This window comes from Perognathus longimembris, chromosome 21 (genome assembly GCF_023159225.1).
Source record: "Perognathus longimembris pacificus isolate PPM17 chromosome 21, ASM2315922v1, whole genome shotgun sequence".
Taxonomy (NCBI): Eukaryota; Metazoa; Chordata; class Mammalia; order Rodentia; family Heteromyidae; genus Perognathus; species Perognathus longimembris.
The window spans coordinates 13,137,543-13,155,795 of record NC_063181.1 but is presented as its reverse complement, the minus strand read 5'-3'; positions in this window follow the sequence as shown (position 1 = coordinate 13,155,795).

Here is an 18,253-nt window from a genome sequence, read left to right as displayed (position 1 = left end):
TCATCTCAAGCATTACTATTCCCCCATGTAGAGTGGATTGAATCTTCCATAAAGCTTCCTGAGGCTGTCCTTGAACCTGTTAACTCTGAGGTAGATTGTCACCAAGGTACTCCTTGAACATTTTCTTCAACCTATTTCCATCTAAGAAACCAGACTACTCGCTGGGGACATGAATGATCCTTCATATCATAGATGAAATAAAACTACCCCCCCACGCCTCTTACCACAGACTAAAGTGAATAATATTAACACATAATCAATAGCCATCATGCATTAGGTGTCACATCCCTTTAGCTCATACCATCCATAAAAGAAGCCCAGGAAGTGTGTTGGGAAACATGATTCCCATTTTACTAATGGGAAGAATGAAATCGGAGGACTCCTTTGAATCCAGAATCACAAGACCTACTGAGAAGACAACTTGAGTCCAAATGAAGAATATCACTGAAAATTTTATATTGACTTTCATATTTCCTGAAAGGAAAAAAAAACATGGCTCCTTTCAGTCCAACCATATTTCTGTGAAAGTTGACTCCTGATCTCTCTATTGCTTCCCCTCACAAATGAGGGAGTAAAGAGAATCAGATGAGAGTATTTTTCTCCATCAACATCCACATCATTATTCTGCCTGATTCTGTATGTCTTTGTAAAAGATGAAGTTCAGTCACACAAGGGCCAATGACAGTGGTGCCATTCCTGACTACTGCACATTTGCCCTTCCTAACTTCCCATCTGACTTGCTGGAGTAATGTCCTGGAACAAGTCACCAACCCCAAGGGCACCTTTCTGATGCTCTACTACCAGAACTCTACAATAGTGAGGACACCTACCCTATTTTCCTAGTCTCCTCTGACTCTTCAAAATGGCTATGTATTAGCATCTTTTCTTCATACTGTCAAATCCTTCCTATATTTTTTCTCTTTGACAAAATGACTTTGCTTCTTATGTCAGTGGGGAAATAAATTCATTCTACATACACTTCTCATCTTCTTACCACCACACCTGTGAACCAGTTGACATGTTATGTTACATTTTCATTTTCCAACTGCTATTAAAAAAAATATATGTGGCTGGGAATATGGCCTAGTGACAAGAGTGCTTGCTGTGTATGCATGAAGGCCGAGGTTCGATTCCCCAGCACCACATATATAGAAAATGGCCAGAAGTGGCGCTGTGGCTCATGTGGCAGAGTGCTAGCAAAAAGAAGCCAGGGACAGTGCTCAGGCCCTGAGTCCAAAGCCCAGGACTGGGGGAAAAAAAAAATACACTGACTACTTACCTTGTACTCTTGGCTAAGGTCAACTCCTATGCTTGTACAAGTGCCCTTCCCATCTGTTCTCCTACATTCCACTATAGCCTCTGTCCTCAGTGTCTCCATCACTAAATCTATCTGCACTGGGGTCAAATGGCTTTTATCTTCCCAGTTACAATGCCTACGCTTAGTCTATATGTGATTCCTCTGTAGCAAATAGGCACCGTAAATCAATTCTTTCTAAAGCACTCTATAAGACATTGTAATCTACTGATCTTTATCTCAAATCTTCTCCATAAAGTGTTTTTGGTTCCTTGTGATAGCTACATACACATACATGCACATATTCATACAGACATATGATGCACTTTAAACATATATGACCCCTCTATTACTATATCTAAGACATTTGATATATGGAAGCTGAGTCTAAAGCTGAAATACCACATGTATAGAAAAATTGTATAAGAAGTAACTTCCCACCATTTGTGATTCATTTGCACATTACACATTAGCCAAGAAACTTATAAATATTATATGTTGTCAGACACATAATATTCACCTTTCAGAATACAATAGAGAAAAAAATTTAAACCAATTTCAAGGAAGCTGGAGGAGAAATAAGATGCCATTACTCTCCACAAAACTATGGGGAAATGTGCCATTTCACGAGTTTTAGCATCCAAGGGCTCAAAAATCACTGGGAAATATGCACTGTCTACATGTGACAAAGACATATATATAGAACGCATATTGGAATACTTACCTTAAAACATGTTAAAGGACCTAAAACTTTGCTATCTTTGATGTTAAGTTGTGGCAAACTCGATTTACAATATCCTTCCCTGATTTCTGAGATACTTTGCCAAAGATTCCTTTACACATGGACAGAAGCTCAAGTTCCCAAGGCCGTGGCACTGTTCCATTCAAGAGAGTATTTTCTATTCAACTGGCATGTAACATTTCAAAATTAGATTTGGGTGGTTTTTTTTACAAGCTCTATACATAAAAGGGATTTGTTCTTTTCCTCCTCATCTGCCTTGAACCTTTTTGCCCTTTCCCCCCAGAGGTGGCCTCACACAGAAAAATCTGGGTAGGATAAAGTAAAGTTGTGTCAGCAGCTTTGCCTGCAGCCCACACATGGAAACAGCGTGGCTATGTATGAAATCCATGCTTAATAGCTCGTTTCCAAGAGAAGCTCATGAGCCAAACCAACAGAGGGGGAGCCCAGAGTCACACAGTAAATCGCTCCAGGGCTGCTCTTGCGTAATGCAAGGTCAATTCATCATTGCTAGCTTTGTTTTCTATTTTCCAGGAATTGCTTACTCAACACTAATTTCTCTCTAAATGACACAAAGTGTTGTCCAGCCATTGAGATCAGAAGGGGACCTACTCACATTCTCTTGCAAGGGCTGGAACATGGCCATACTGTTTGCCATTTTTCCCAGAAAACTCCACATTTAGAAGCATCTGCTGTAGCAGGCAGTAATGACACACATTCTCTCCCTGCACTATAACTGGTGATCCCTCTGCTCCATCTACTTGTCTCCTCTGCATATCCACCCCATTTCAGTATAGTTAGCTGAATGAGCATCACTGTTCTAGAAACCCTTGTGTTTCTTCGTCAGAATAGTATATCCAACTAATTGATAAGGGCTGGATCATATTGTTATATGTCATGCCATGTCTTGTGCCCAGGATAGAACAGGACATAGGAAGACTTGTGGTACTCTTTCCAAACCAACATTCATTGTGCTAAAATTATATATATATATATAAAGTTTTGCCAGGAAACCAGTAGCTTACAAATATAATTCTAGCTACTCAGAAGACTGAGCTCTAAGGATTCCAGTTCAATGGTAGCCTGAGCAGAAAAGTCCACAAAACTCTCATATCCAATTAAGCACCCCCAAAAACTCAGAAGTACAGATGTCGAGCACTAGCCTTGAGCCAAAAAAGCTCAGAGACAGCTCCTAGGACTTGAATTCAAACCTCAGAACTAGCGCGCGCGCACACACGTATATTTAAACTTTCTTCTTGAATTTTGCTTATAAAAAGAAAAAGAATGTAAAAGTTAATATTATCAGTTTTACTTCTTCACAGGGATGGGAAGAACAGGGAAAGTTCTTTGCTAACTGAGAAAGTCTCTATCTCTATCTCTAGCCATGCTTAGAGTGCAGCCCTACAATTCCTGGGGATCCAATCTGTCCCCATCTGCTTCCTAAACTTCAAGGTCCAGCAGCTTGAATAAACCAATGGGTGAAAAAGGATCTGCCAAGGCACACAGTCTACTTCTCATGACCTTACCAGATAACTCTGTGGGCCGGGATCTATGCGGGCCAAGTCCAGCCGAGAGAATCACTCAACAAAACAACTACTTAGGGATGAAAGACAAATGGACAAGTCAGTTGTAACCCGTTCAGTGCCAGGTTGAAAGTCTTTTCCTAGCAAACCGTTATAGGGGTAGTGCACACACACACACGAGGTGGAGAACACTGGTGGCACCCCAACTCCCTGCTACTGGCTTGAGAATCAAGAGGAGAGAGTTGGCCGTGCACATCTGCATGAACAAACCTTGAGGCACCCGTTCTATCAGGGCCACAGAGCACAAATGATAGTCTCGGTGAGTTTGCTTCCTCACAAGCTCTCAAGTTCTTAGTGTGAGTCGGGATGGGTTTCTGTGGGCGTGTTCAACCTCCATTTGGCAGTGTTTCATGGTCAATGAAAAGCTCCTTTGGAGGCTTGCTCTGTCTATATTGGAGACCAAAAGTCAACACGCTGTGACAGGTAGAGCCAATAACTTATTCACAGTCCAGCGTTTTGTGAACTGCCCCATAGACAATGGTGGCCATGGGCGTGAATCCTGGGTCAGTCTTGTGGGGTTCAATCTCTACACCACTAGTGTAGGAAAAAGCACCCTGGAGAGCTCAGTGACAGGTCCATCTAGGCCCTCCTTTATTTTTGGCAGAAAGTGAACAAAGAATACACAGTCTGAAAAGCTACCTTCTATTTCTAAGGAATATTCTTTTCAAAAACAAACCCAGAAGATATTGTGTGAAGCCAACCCTAATCATTGTTTGAAAGATGACCTTTTTTACACAGTTTGTTACTTTTTCTAAATTTTAACACAATTTTTAAGATATTCTGTGAGAAACTCAGTATTATGAGACAGGAACAGAGATTCTTGGAAGAAGTGTTCCATGACTGAAGAATGTGGGAGATTTCATGCCTCATAAGTTCTACAAAGGTTCGCAGTGCATGTAAGTATAATAAATGCTTTCATTTGAACCAAACCAAGAACAAATTAACTCTAGATTAATACGCAATTCAGTACAGAACATTTTTGAGCAAACCCTTTAGCGTCTATTGAAAAACAATTTGACTTTCTGTCTATTAAAATAGAAATATTAACAATGTACATTTGTCTTTCTTAAACAAGTAGTAAACTAATTAATACCCAGTGACTTATTAATGAGTTGAAATGGTTTTATATTAAGCAATGTTTTCCAAACCCCAATAAACAAACTATATAAATTCCAACAGTAATCGAAAGAAGCTTCTGGAAATAAATAAGGATCAAAACTTGTTCTCAGTAACAATCATCTTGTATAAAAGAGAAAAAAATGTAATGTGCCTAAAGATATCATTCCATGATGTCTTTTTCATTTCTTTTACATGCTGAACAACTTATGTTCCTCTATCATTGACCTGTGTATGCACCAATAATTTAGTAAAATACATTGGAGATAAAGCCACAATAACATGTTGTATTTGAAACAATTTTTCTATGTTTCTAGTTACTTAGGAGGTGGTAAGAAGAAGATTATTGTTTGTGGCCAGCCCCGGGCAAAATACATTGTGAGACTCTATCTCAAAATCAAATCAGTTCCTAGTGGTGCACTTCTGTAATCCTACCCACTTCACACAAGGTGGAAGTAGGAAGATAAATAGAATGATCCTCACAGGCCAACAACACTAGGCCAAGATCCTATCTGAAAAATAAACTAAAGCAAAAGGGCTAGGGACATGGCTCAAGTGGTGGAGCACTTGGCTTAGCAAGCATGAGAAACTAAGTTTGAATCCTAGGAATATTAGAAAGGGAAGGGAAGGGAAGGGAAGGGAAGGGAAGGGAAGGGAAGGGAAGGGAAGGGAAGGGAAGGGAAGGGAAGGGAAGGGAAGGGAAGGGAAGGGAAGGGAAGGGAAGGGAAGGGAAGGGAAGGGAAGGGAAGGGAAGGGAAGGGAAGGGAAGGGAAGGGAAGGGAAGGGAAGGGAAGGGAAGGGAAGAAGAAGGAAGGAAGGAAGGAAGGAAGGAAGGAAGGAAGGAAGGAAGGAAGGAAGGAGGGAGGGAGGGAGGGAAGGAGGGAGGGAAAGAAGAAAGGAAGGAAGGAAGGAAGGCAGGAAGGAAGGAAGGAAGGAAGGAAGGAAGGAAGGAAGGAAGGAAGGCTGGTTCTCTCTAGGGGTCAAGTGGAATGCTTGTTTACTTGGAAGCCTACCGGTTGGCAGTGCCAATCTTTCACTCGTGGTAAGAAGCCTGCTCTCAAGGGTGACGTTAAGCAGATCCCAGCTTCACTTGCCACACCTCCCACTTTTTTCCACATGTTCCTCTCACAGCCAGATGTTGGTGCCTCATGGGCTGTGTGCTGGAATTGGAGGTGAGGTTTTATGCTCTAATTAGGTCAGGGGGATTTGTCCTTTGTGAGTGGGATTAACACCTTTATGAAGGAAGCTTCACACAGTGTTTGGCCCTTTTATCCTTCATCTTCTGCCACGTGACACAAGACCTACATTTTTCTTTCTCTCTGAAAGACACAACCCTTACTAAATGATGAAATTTGCTGGTGGCAATCCTATCTAGGCTCAAGAATGGTGAGAATAAACTTGCACTCTTCATAAACTTCCCAGATGTGGGATTTTTCTTCAAGCAATACAAAGCAGACCAAGGCATTGCATGTATATAGATCTGGCTGAGAACAGCCTGCGCTGAACGTTGGATGTTTTGGAGAAACAGATGAGATCAACATTTGTGCTGTGCAAACTATCCCACTCCATGCATGGTGCTCCTCGGAAAACACCTTCTCTGTACACCTTATCAACACAGCTATCCTGCGCTTTGTGGAAGAAATCTAAAACATGTTTCAATATAAAAATCTAATTGGGGTGTGTGTGTGTGTGTGTGTGTGTGTGTGTGTGTGTGTGTGCCAGGAAACAAACTCAGGGCCTCATGCTTACTGTTAGGTTGTTTTGCTCACTGCTGGTGCTCTACCACTTGATCCTCACCTCCAGGCTAGCATTTTATTCATTAACTGGAGATGGATCCTTCTAGACTAGAAATCCTCCATGTCTCATCCCCTGAGTAGCTCAGATTATGTGGGTGCACCATTCATGTTTGACTTATTTTATTTTCACTATTAAGCCATGCCACTAGAATTGGAAGAGGAGTCGAATTAAGTACCTATGCCCGTTATATTTTGAGCTAGAAAGGTGTTCGTATCATAGCTGCTTTCATCTGTTGGTTGTTTTTACAAGTGACTAGCTTGAGTTTTTATACACCCAGGAAAAGAGAATAGACACAAACTCCTAGCCATGTTGTGCCCATGTTTGGGAAACCAAAGAACATAGTCACTTTCATGCTGTGAATATGAAAAGTTAAAATATGAATTACCTCAAAGTCTCTAAAAATATACAAACATTTTAGCATGGACAAAAGTGTAGTTTACAAAATGCCATATGACTGTCATAACAAATTGGAGTGATATACATTGTAAAGTTTGTGCCAGTCTTCCATTATGGAGAAGAATATATTAGCTATTCTTAGTTTAGTGAACATTATTCACAGTTTTTCTATTCCTTACTTCTTCTGTCCACTCTTACAAGATTTTTCTGTTTCTTTTAAAATTATATTTCCTTTTACATGTAGCAAACTATAATCAAGAAGATTTTTTAAAAAAAAATGCTACCATTCTATAGCTTGCTGGCTAACTCTAACATATTTAGGGTTATAGAAAAATAGGCATTTTTGATTACTTAGCCTCATTATTGTTTGGGGCATAAGGCATTTTTTCTATTCATAATTCTTTATCTTTTATTTGAAAATATAAATAGCCTCCTTTGTGTGAATACCTCTTAAACAGAATCACAAAAAACAAAATTATAGCTTGACTGACATACAAAATCTGACTCTCAATAGAAATTATTGAAGCCCTATCCCCCCAAAAATATACTTCATTCTATACACCTCCTCCATAGTTGGTGTCCACTTCAAATGTGGCTACCCACAATTGGCATATCCAATTCTCCTTTCCCTGTTAGTCAGTTGTTATAAAATGTGAAACAATCACATCATCTTTACCCCTGTGAATAAAGGTTAAACACAACCAAAATCTTACTTATTGCCCTGTTTTCCTCTAAGATGACAAATCTCTGTAGGTCCAATTTTCTTGAGATTAGCTGCAAAGGAAGGGAAGAGAAGTAATTTTTAACTGTCCCTGTCCAGCGGCAACACACAAAACTTCCTTTCATTACCTATCACAACTGATCACTTCATCCATGTGGCAAAACTTAGGAAAGATAATTCTTTCATTTTTCCATGCTACTAGGAAGCAAAATTTTGAGTATGGGGAGCTACTATCTCTGTTGGTCAGCTTTCCTTCCTGTATCTGAGACAATAAACTCATAAAAGAAAATGCTAGTGGATCATAGTTTGGAGATTTTAGTCTAATTGACCCCATTGCTTTTTTAGTTTGTATAAGGCAATGTGTCATGGTGGTGGTGTGTGAGAAAACTGCTCACCAAGAAATGAAACAGAAAAAGTGAAAGGTGCTGGGTACCACCATGGCCTTCATCACATAAGACCTTCCACTAAGCCCTACCTCAAAGTACCAACGTACTAGTACTAGGTACTAATTCTTTAATGCATGGGCCTTTGAAATGCAATCTTACTATTAGTAATTCAATATGTGAAAAAAAATGGTATCTCAGTTTGGTTTGGGTTTCCTTTCTCTGGTATGATGTTTCTACTGTGCTGTTTTAACTTAAGTACTTTTTAAATTTGTATCATTCAGTAGTAGATCCTCATAAAGTACTGTGAGTAATAATCTTTCTATAGATTAGACATATTTTTTTCTTAGACTCTCTGGTCTTAATTATAACATATTGAGCAAGTGGTCTTCTCTGTGAAAATCGTCAGTTCGATAAGTGACATGCCATGTAAGTTGGAGTCTTTTATTTTAATTAGCCAGGCTCTGCAGCTAAAATGATATGTACTTCGAAATGTGCAAAACTGAAAACAGTAAGATATATGCACGCACACACACGCACATGCACACACACACACACACACACACACACACACACACACGATGCTATCTCGACCTAGCTTCTGAGTTATTTTTTCTAACCTCTGCACCTGTGGTTCTGTTTTGTCAAAGCTCATAATTTGTGAGATGTTCCTGATTAGGAATGCTCGTCCTCAGCTATAAATAGCACAGTAAGAAGCCCAATCAAAAAAAAAAATCACATCAGAAATCCTAGTGAAGAAGAACACTATGGTATATACGGTAGTTCTGAGTAAACTGGAGAGACTAGCAAGAGAATCACACTAGTGCTGCATAAATAATACAAATTCATTTTGGAGGAACATGCCCACAAGTTTTATAAGTATCAAAGTGTTAACAATGAATATTTAAGTTCAGTAAAGCAGATTCAAAGTCTATAAGCTCAGAGCCTGGACTGCTTGTTTGTGTCCCTAATTTTGCACTTTGTTCTGCTAAGGGTAATGGCAAGCATTTCTTCAGGGACATCATGGATTGGGTGAGCAACTCTGAAAACAAGATTTACAAACTCACCCTCTTCCTCTATATGCTTAAATCAAGAAATCATGATGTTCTTACAAATGAGCACGGTGGTCTCTTGCCCATTCCAGAAGGCTCTGAAGGAGAAACTTCATCTCACAGCTAGCACAACAGATATCACCATGCAACTCTTCCTCTGAGATGTGTGTAACAAAGTGTGGTACACACATGCTTAGTCAGACATCTCAAAGATCACAGGTGGCAAGTACAGTAGGGTGATGGGTGCACTTTGCACATAATTATGTTTTGGCTTTGCACACACTATGCTCATGCTATTAATTCATTCTCATTCCAAAATATTTTAGTGCAAGTACACAAGCCATTCATTTCCTCAACCTATAATTTCCTCTTTGAAATATTTCCCACTTTCCTACTTGACATTTTGTCCTATATCCATTAGCCATTTGTACTTATTTTGAGTACTATTTGATGTGAGTTCCCATTCATTAGTTCATTTGTTTCTTTGATGTTTAATTTTTTTCTGTATATATTCTAAATTAAATTAATTTTCTGTTTGAAGAAAAGCTTGCATAGATTTCTTCTTATTCTGTGGTTACTCTCTTCATCCTGAAAATTGTTCTCTTTGATGTGAAGAAGATTTTCAATGTGGTCCAATCTCATTTGTCATTTCTTGCCTTTATTCAATGACCTATTGGATTCCTAGTCAGGAAATCGTGGTCCATGCATGTATCTTCCAATGTTTTCCCTATGCTTTTATGTGAGGTTTTTGTTTTCAGGTCTTATATTAAAATTTGTGACTGTTTTGAGTAGATTTTTGAGAAATTTTTAACACCTTTCATTAGGAAAGAAATGCAAATTAAAATAACACTGTCGCACTCTAGTCAGAATGGCCATCATCAAGAAAATGATGAGGATTTCTTTTTTCCCCAAACCTACCAAAGATTTGGGGAGAAGGGGATCAAAAGGAACCCTCATACACTATATCAATTCAATTTAGTCCAACCACTATGCAAATCAGTATAGAGATCCCACAAGAAACTAGAAACAGAGCTTACATTATGATCCTGCCACACAGTTTTTGGGAATACTTGGAAAGGAATGTAGAACAACATGCAAGATAGAGACTTGTGTCCATTCATATTTATAGAACTATTTACAATAGCAAGGATATTAAACCACCTTAGGTAGCCAGTAACCAATGACTGAGTAAATTATATGTATACAATATATTATATATAATATTATCCAGCTATAAGAAATAAAATTAACATTTTCAGTAAACTGTTTAGACTTGGTCATTATGCTAAGCAGAATAAAGCTAAGCTCCTAAAGACAAATAGTTTAAGTATGCACTCATATGCAGAATCTGGACATAAAAATAATAATAAATTACAATTGTAAAAGCAGGACTACCTTTGGGTGGGATATCAGCATTTGTGGTAAAAGGGAAAAAAGATATTGAAAAGAGTAAACATTAAAGAAGGTATATATATGTGTGTGTATAATACATGTGTACTGAATATGTAAAATCGAATATATAATATATATTGATTATATCTACATATAGTGAAAATAGCATAATGAATCCCATCAAACATTGTTTAAAAGAAGAGGGGAAGATGGAGAAACATTAAGAAAAATGGGGTAAATTTGATCAATGTACATTATAGTACATCATTAATATCACAATTAAAAATCCTTTATATCATTAATAAAAAAATTTAAAGAAACTACTTAATTATTCCCCAACAGCCTTAGTGCCTACACATTCACAAAGTGAAATTTGAGCAGATTTCAACTCTAATACTACTTGAAAGATTATTTTTTCTGGGAATTTGGCAAGCAGGAAAAGCTGACCAGCAAAGAAACATGTAAAGAGACAGGTAACCAGGAGATGTGTAAGAAAAAGATGTTTCTTTGTACCTTCTCTGTACCCCTCCGTGTTCTGTAAGCAAAATGAAGAAAGGGAGTTTTGTACTCTGGGTGAGTGGATAGAAATTAGACAATTTCTGTCTGAAAAACCAAAGAAGAGGAAACTTGAGATTCAAAAGGAAGTAAAAAAAAATGGACAGCTTTAATGAGAGATGTCCATAGTGAAGTAGACCCAACTTGAGCAACAAAAATTATATAGTTTCAAGTCAACCCATGTGTTTCAATGATAAAATACAAATTAATTCTGTCTTATCCAGCAAATCATGTAGAAGTTCAACAACCCCCCTTCCCTCCCTCAAAGTAGATAATAATATTTAATAAATAATAATACTAACAAATAATTTGTTTTGTTGTTCACTGGAGATATGGGCAGGTATTAAGAGATGAAACTTAGTAAGGTCTCAAGCATATATAACCACATAATTTCCTTTTCAAAAATGTCAGTACTTCATAACATGTTTGTTCATAACAGATGTTATAACTTTAGGCTATTATAGATTGAAAGACTCTTTCTGTTACCAAGTGATTGTTAGCATACCAAGAAAGTCAGTAGGTAGCTGCAAATCCAATTTATATCTCCACTCTTTTCTCGGTGAGGATCTTCTGGCCTCAAGCCCTCCAGAGTTAGACTGGTGGAAAATGTAGTAAACTGAGGAAGGAGATAGGGCAAATATTCAGAGTATTGTCTCTGCTAGCCAGCAGTTCTAATACCAAATCAATGTTTTCCAATCTCGTTCAATGCTGAAGAGCTTGAGAATGTTTACTTTGCATCTGATAAGAACAGCTGGGCAGTGTAAGCTATCACAGTCTAAACAATTCAAGTCAAAGCCCCTCAGTCCCATGGGGCTTGCACATGCTTTCATTATTTCTTCCTATACTTTATAAAATGCCCCCAAAGAATGTAGTAGCCAAGAGTGAGTTGCTTCAGGGAAAGTTCATTCATTCTAACTTCTTCATTTCATAAAACCCTGAGGGTACATTCTCTGTATTCTTTAGAATAAATAGATGTCTTACTGCTTTACTACTGATAATATGTTTGGATACCATGGTACTCATGTTCTCAATTGTAATTCAGGCCAATAAAAATCCAATCAAGCAGAGTCCTGGTGGCTGAGGCCTATAATCCCAGCTACTCAGAAGGCTGAGAGCTAAGAAGCATTGTTTGAAGCCAGCAAGGTAGGAAAGTCTATATAAGACTCTCACCTCCCATTAAGCACCAAAACTCTGGAAGTGGAGCTGTGGCTCAAGTGGCAGAGTGCTACTTTGAGCAAAAAAGTTCAGGGACAGTGTGAAGGCCCTGAGTTCAAGCCCCAGGACTAACACCAAATTAATTAATTAATTAATTAATTAATAATATTAGTGTGTGTAATTTACCTTACACAAAAATAAAAAGTGCGTCAAACTGTATTGCTCAAATGAATCTTAGCAATTTATTGATTTCTAAAAGTCAATTTTTATGACTTTTCATATTTCCTTCAATATCCAAGGTTGAAATGGTTATTTTAAAATCCCAATTGTTCTTCATAAGGATGCTTTAGTGGAAAGTAAAATATCCACAGAAGACTGAGGTGTGTTTACAGATCATGTTTCTCCCTTGTGCTTGACAGAATTACTAGTAGATCTTTCAAACTAAAATGGTGTGAATTTACATTTCCTTAGAGTTCAAGTTACCCAACTCTACCATAAGGGCTGGGAATGTTGCTTAGTGGTAGAATGCTTGCCCAGCATGCATAAAGCCCTGGGTTCAATTCCTCAGTACCACATAAACAGGAAAGACCAGACATGGTGCTGTAGCTCAAGTGCTAGAGCACTAACCTTGAGCAAAAGAAGCTCAGAGACAATGCCCAGGCCCTGAGTCCAAGCCCAAGGACTGGCACAGAAAATAAAAGGTTGTCAAGTCCCCAAACATAGCATTCATACATCTTTATTTCTTAGAGAAATTCTAGCATTAAAGTCCATGTGCCTCAGTAAATATTCAATGCAAAAATGTGTGCTCCATGAGATATTCTATATTTACTCTCTGTGCCTATAATTGTCTATTTTTACCAAGCAAAACACTCCATGAATAAAAGTAGAGATGTGGTTGGGAGATGTGGAGGATGGAGGAGGAGGATTGGAAACTGTTTTTTGTTTGTTTTTGATTTGTTTAAAGCTTTTGTTTATTGATTTGTTAGCTGTCCAGTTGTTTGGTTCAGGTTTGGGTTTGTTTTTTATTGTTTTGGCTCAAGTACAGAAGGAAATAAAGAACTTATGAGTCTAAGGCAGAAAAAAAAATTGGCTGTGTGTTAATTGCCAGTGTATTCTCCATCTAACCTATTTATTTAACTCAGAACTTGAGTGCTTCTTCCTTCTCTTCTGTTCATGGGAGAACAAGACCTTTTTGCCAAAATGGCAAGAACACTCTGCAAGACATTTTCCTCTCCATCTGCCAAACCTTGCTGGCTTTGGTTACCTGTATTTTTTTACATCAAGCATCTTTGAAATAATCAACGAACCCTGTAGCATCACTGTTCATTATTTAAATCCTCATGCTAAAATCTACAAATCCCAAAGAAGTCTGTACACTAAATCAAATTAAGGCAACACAAAAATACATGTGATAAAAAGACCTGTGTTGGATTTGTCCCAAAGGGCTCAGTGAGGTAATTTCTGGGGATATTGCTTCTTAATACCTACTGATGAGTCTATGATGGGTGCAAAAACTTTGACAATGCTGAATAACATCTTCAAAGTAAAGAGGAGTGGTAGGCAGCAGAATATGAGGATTTGAGACCTTATTTTCTCTGAAGCAATAAAAAAATGAATGTATGTTATAAACACAGAAGATATCAATCATGCCACCACAAAAAAGAATCACCTCCAAGGCAGAATGAGTTTTCCCCTCAGGAGTGCGGAAAAGAAAGAATCAAATACACAGAGAGAATAAACCCTAGTGACTTTATCCATTCTCATTTTATCCCTGGGATCCCCCTCCTAATGTTCCTTGTGAAATTTTTCACTGAGGTATGCCTAAGGATCCTGTTTTCTCCTTGTGTCTTATAGAGTTGCTAGTAGAAATAAAAAAACCAAACTAGCAATTTCTACCTCAACTAAATGGTTGTGCCAAAAATAAAAGAAAATGCAAAATTTAATCATCTGCTCTGCTCATAACTATTTTAAGAAGCCCATCTGTTGATAAATGATAGTTATTCTGGTTATTTGACCATCAAACAAAAAGTCACATAAAAAGTCACATATGAAAGAAAAGTAGATAAACTACATGAATTAACTGAGTAGTCAAAAATTTGAAACAACCATAAATCACATGCTATAACTTCCCTTTGGAGAGCAGGCTCCATTCTGAATGAAAACCAGGTTTCTAACCTCTTGAGAAGAGATATATACCAAACTCATTTGAAAAACACATGCAAATATCATGCTGAGCTATATTTGTAATAACCATTCACATAGATTTATGAGCCAGCTAGCAGATGGGAATAATAACATCTCAAGTATCAGTCTCAAAACCATTCAATTGTCCCACACATTCATCTAGTAGCAAACATTATATGTGCATCATGTAAAAACCACTCCAAAGTAATTATTTAAAAATGAGAACCTAGAATAAAATTAATTTTAACATACATTTATTTAAAACATTGCATAACACTGTGCCAATATAATATTCTCTGTCAGTGTAAGAAAGAAATCCCTACCAACTGGGGTTCTGCCTACCATTCATTGCCTTACAACATGCGAATTTCCTACTTTCTTCGACATCTTTCTTTATCTTCTCTTGAATAATAGCTGCATATGTAACCTCAGCATTGGGGATCATAATGTTCTAGCCTTTCGCAATGCCCATCTTACTTCTACTTTGGAAGATATTCAATTCTTCTTTATGCCTTAAAATTTACTCAAAAGTCCATGACCACCCAAGGCTGAAAAGATTGTTTCTCTTCAGCTTTATCTCATTTATTATCCAGGTACAGACTGGGACAGCATTCTTATACTACCTAAAATCTTACACAAATTTTAGAACTGATAAGGTATTCTTAAGGACAAGAAAAAAGTATGTTACTAGGTGACTTTGAGTCAGCATTAACTGCATGGGAAAAAATTAATTCTGCTGTCTACAATAGTGATTTATAATTCTATAAACAAAGTAGGTATTTTGATTACTATTAATGCTAATTCACTACTGAAGTTTTGTTCAAAATAAGTTGCCTCAAATTTTACACAAATTCCCTCTTTTTCTTCTAGCTTAGTATTTATTTTACAAGTAAAACTGAAACCGAAATAGTAGAACAAAATTTTATTTCAGCATCTGACTACAACACTTGTATCCAGTCACCAAGCTCTAAGCAAAACTGGCATTTTCTTTATTTAAGCCACCATTACCTTATCTACTCCATTTCCAAATATGATTTCTAAAGTGCCATTAGAAAACTGCAGAAATGCTAGGAATTACACAGAAGCAGCTGGTAAAACAAAAACAAAATGAACCAAAACCCAATATCTCTTGAAAAAGGGACCCTTTTCTCCCATTTTTGCTTTCTCTCTCTGCCCCAACTTTTGCCCTTGATTGCCTTGGCAATCTCTCTTGGTTCAAGGTTAAGGCGTTGCCTTGCTGTAGTATTGCTTTTGTGGAGCGCTCGCTCTCTCTCTCTCTCTCTCTCTCTCTCTCTCTCTCTCTCTCTCTCTCTCTCTCTCTCTCTCTCTCTGTCTGTCTGTCTCCCTCCCCCCCTCCCCCACCTCTCTCATTTTCCAATATTAAAAACAGCTGGACTGAAACTTTCTTATAGCCAGAAGCAGCACTTGGCTACAAATTGTATGAAAACAAATGCAGTAATTCTCTGGTTCTCATTGGCTCAAGAACATAGTGAGGAACCGAGGAAGGAAAGAGGAAAGAAGCACACTAACAAACACCAGGATCTTGGCTTTAGTCCAATGCAAATGACAATGGCTTATGCTTATGGCTAAGAATTCTCTTTTATGAATCTAAGAAACAAGTAGGAAGGGAAATTTAAACCCTACCCCTTTGACATTTTCCAGGTCCCATATATGCTAAACATTACTGGTTAGTAGACCAGCTGAAATAAAACTTCACAGTGTTTTGAATTTTTATTTTAGTCACACACAGAATGTTATCATCAGGTGAATCTTGATTTAAATGTAATTTATGAACTCGTTCAAATTAAAATGAAGACACAAGCTACAGAGAATAACCAAATTATTGTAAATGCAAAAACCCTTTAGAAACTTGGAATCATTCAAAGGCCCTTCTTTTTACTTCTAGATTTCCTGAAGATTCTAGATTTCTAGGAAATCTAGGAATTGAGGATGTATTGAAATTCTAGATATCTAAAATTCTGGACTTCCAGAAACTCTAGATTTCTGTGTTTATTTCTAAATTTACTTCTGCATTTGAACTTTCAACTTGTGGTATGCAGCTTTTTACCTGATTTTGCTATAACAAAATTGTTCACTAAAATCATTGACCATATTCTACTCCAGTTTTTTTTCCTGTTTTCTTCTCACTTTGTTTCTTAATAAATACATTGTGTGTGTCCTTTCTTCTCCAACATGCAATAATGCCTTGAGGATGTGAGTTTCTTTTCTTTTTCTCAATGACTATTTTAGTAAAATCTCTAATTTCCCTGGAGTCGGTGTTATTTAATTAGATATTTAAATGAGTTATTGATATATAGTATTCTCTCTCAGGTACTGAAGTATCAGAGAGCTTGCACACATATTCTTCAACTGTGCACCAAGAGCTAATATCTGAGGCAAACAGTGTAAAATAGAATGTAGTGTATTCTTGAAAGATGAGAATGATATGCAGGAAGAACATACTGTGTATATACAATATTAAGAGAAGAAAGGGGAAGAAGACAAAATTAAGAAGAGTGGGGAAGAACTGGCAGGGGAAAATTGGGCAAGTAGGTTGAAAGCAATGACATTGATCAAGATGCATTGAATTTCTTTGTTGATAACTCTTCTGCACAACTACTTAAATATATTAAAATATATTTTAAAAAGATATTGTGAGTGGATATAGATTTATTTTTACATTTTGACTAACAATTGTGATCTTTAAATTCTGCAGCTAGAGCTGGGGATATGGCCTAGTGGCAAGAGTGCTTGCCTTATATACATGAAGCCCTGGGTTTGATTCCCCAGAAACACATATATAGAAAACGACCAGAAGGAGCTCTGTGGCTCAAGTGGCAGAGTACTAGCCTGGAGCAAAAAGAAGCTAGGGACAGTGCTCAGGCTCTGGGTGCAAGGCCCAGGACTGTCTAAATAAATAAATAAATAAATAAATAAATAAATAAAATTCTGCAGCTACTCTTCAAACAAAATCTTAGCTGACCTTTTGACAGAGAGGAACTCTATTTTTAGATTTGTACTAGACTCAAAAATATAATTGTCCTATAATGTCCTTAGTAAAAAAAAAAAAACAATTTTAATAAACACCACTAAGTGGTTTTGAGACTGTAATTTTAAAACTGTAGCGAAGCCAAGCCTGATCTGAAAATTTAATATTTTAGCCAAAAATGAAATGCTAATGAATTTTCTATGTATGTGGAAAACAGCGGTAGACAGAATAGGGTGAGGTCAGAAAGAAGAAGGTAAATCAGGACTATTGAAAGCATACATCTGCATTTCTGTAGAAATAGCACAGTTAACACTGGTAATTTCAAAATTTTACTCACAAGTGTCTATCCTGACAGCAAATGTGACATGCTCCGTTGTCAGGAATTACCACCATGCTTCCAAAACTCAATGTTGGAGGTTTTTTATTTTCTTTATAGTTGTTTTCAATTCAAATATATCTCTACACACAGATATAGTAAGATTAGCAACTTTTATTTACAATATTCCATTATTTTGCCAGTTCGGGGGCTTGAACTCAAGGCCTAGGCATTTCCCTGATCTTCTTTTGTTCAAGGCTAGTGCTCTAGCACTTGAACTACACTTCTGGCTTTTTCTGTTTATGTGGTACTGAGATATTGAACCCATGGATTCATGTATACTAAGCAAGTGCTCTACCACTGAGCCACTTTCCCTGCTCTCACATTCACTTTTTAAACTATTGAACAGAGGTTATGTGCAGTGGGTTGTACAAAGGGCCCTATCATTGCTTTGGAATCTTCCTGTGTCTTCCTAAAGTGCACTCTCTTAGGTTGGAACTAAGGTCATGTGATCAGCATGGATTCAGGCTCAGTATACTGAAGTGAGTGAAAGATCATCAGATTGCATGATGGACAATGAT